Source organism: Lepus europaeus, chromosome 21 (genome assembly GCF_033115175.1).
Source record: "Lepus europaeus isolate LE1 chromosome 21, mLepTim1.pri, whole genome shotgun sequence".
NCBI lineage: Eukaryota > Metazoa > Chordata > Mammalia > Lagomorpha > Leporidae > Lepus > Lepus europaeus.
Genome location: NC_084847.1, coordinates 52,722,797 through 52,724,916, shown reverse-complemented (window position 1 = coordinate 52,724,916; position 2,120 = coordinate 52,722,797). Strand labels below are relative to the sequence as shown.

Sequence of the window (2,120 nt, the reverse complement as noted above, 5' to 3'; positions counted from 1 at the left end):
TTGTCTTGGCCTCAGGACATCAAACAGATCTCAGCTGCTCCTTGGGACAGCAGGTGGGTGGGAGGCTGTTCTTACTGGGATTGCAGCTGGAGAAGCCCCGGTGATGCACCCAACCACCACGGCTAGCAGGTGATGGGCGCCTGGGAACGGCGAGCCCATCACCAAGGTCACGGCAGGAGCCATGTGGGCCTGCAGGGTGGTGGGTGGGGAATGACAGGTGGCCCCTCCCGGGCTGTGAACTCACAGACACAGTGAGGAGGTCGGCAGTGATGCCCAGCTCCCCAGCGCGATTTACTCCAGCGCTTGGGAGACAGAGACCAGACCTTGACCCAGACATCCCCAGGCGGACCAAAAGTCAAGTGTAACCTGAGAATGCCTCTGAGGACAAGGTGGCTTTAACTTCAGCATCCTCCAAGAAGGCCTGGGGTCCCCTCCTGTCCCTGTTGGCGGGCGGGGACGTGCCAGAGCGCCCAGTTACGGACGGTGCCGCTCAGAGAAAGACAGGGCGACCGAGACAGAGCAGTCCTGTGCACTGAGCTCCTGGCACAGTTTTCCTTATCATTAACATCTCGCATAAGCACGGTAGGCTTGTTCCGAAGAATGAGCCACTTGAGGCTTTGTTACTCGCTCAAGGCTGTGGTCTGCGAGGTGGCTCAGCTCACTCGGAGCTGTGCGGGTCTGACAGCCGCACGTGATGTCGCGTACCTGCTGCTACGGTGGCACCCCGAACAGTTGATCCGTCTGACACAGCAATGCTAGTGGATCCCACTCCTCAGACTTTTTCTTTTAAGAGATGTATTAATTAATTAGCTTTTCAGGGTCACAGCAAATGCATGCTAATTGCTACAACGCAGTCTGCATCCATTCTCATGTGTGAATACAAAGAGAACAGATGAAAAATAGAGACTGCTTCATGAAGTTCCGTGTCACCCTTGCTTGCTCTGGGACCGTGCTGATCCTCTGTGTGTCATTCCAGTTTTAGTGTGTGGGCTCCCCAGGGCTCCTCACCACCCTGAACTTCAGCAAAAGTGATATTCCAGGAACAAGAAAATAAAACAAGTATTATACTCCCCATGGGCTGTGCACATGGTAGGACATGGATCTGGGCAGGTGCGTTAAGCGTTGTGATGGCCATGCAAAGAGCTGGCGCTGTGGCACAGCAGGTAAAGCTGCTGCCTGCAGCGCTGGCATCCCATATAGGCATCGGTTAGAGTTCTGGCTGCTCCACTTCTGATCCAGCTCCCTGCTAATGCGCCTGGGAAAGCAGCGGAGGATAGCCCAAGTGCTTGGGCCCCTGCCACCCACATGGGAGACCTGGATAAAGCTCCTGGTTTCTGGCTGGCCCAGCCATCTGGGGAGTGAACCGGTAGATGGAAGATCTCTGTGTGTTTGTGTGTCTCTCCCTCTGTAATTCTGACTTTCGTGATGATCAAATACTTGTTTTAAAACAATGACAAAGGTCCAGAGACACAGGAGTGTGGGAGCTGTAGAAAGAGAGCGAGGCTGGAGAGGTGCAGTGGAGGATGACCTAAGTGCTTGGGCCCCTGTCACCCATGTGGGTGACCTGGATTTGGGTCTGGTTCAGTACTGGTCGTTGTGGCCATTTGAGGCAGTGAATCAGCAGGTGAAAGATCTCTTTCTCTCCCTCTCTGTCACCACGCCTCTGAAATAAGTAAATAAATAGGCACATTTGCAAAACAAAAACAGAATTGTTCTGTTTAGCAAATAAGGAAGTGCGTGGACAGAGTTTAAGATGGAGGACCCCGAAAAGAGCATCTCAGAGCCAGGCTATGAATCCAGGCAGCCTGGCTCCAGGAACCCTGCCCTCAGCTTGTCTCACGGGATCTGATTTTCCGCACAGCCCTGTGGGAAGGCTAAGCTACGGTTCCCGTGGTAGCGGTGCGGACTCAGAGAGGCTCAGTAACCAGCTCAAAGCTGCCCAGCTCAGAAGCCACACATGGTGCCTGAGGTTTGCACTGGGGCCTGTCTGTGGGACGTCTGAGCCTGGGCCCCGCTGTGCCCCGAGGCGCCGAGAGGAGCCGCGCGCTGGCTAAGCCGGCCAGGACTTGGTTCACCTGTGGAGTCACCGCAGCTGTGGTTGCAGGGAGCGCCATCTAAGC

General features: G+C 55.0%; 1 non-coding gene across 1 annotated transcript; it reads right to left on the bottom strand.

Moving 5' to 3' along the window:
- Positions 1 to 895: 895 nt before the first annotated feature.
- LOC133751133 (U6 spliceosomal RNA) lies at positions 896 to 1,003 on the bottom strand. The gene has a single exon (XR_009864767.1). It is a non-coding gene; the product is annotated as a U6 spliceosomal RNA (small nuclear RNA).
- Positions 1,004 to 2,120: the final 1,117 nt, after the last annotated feature.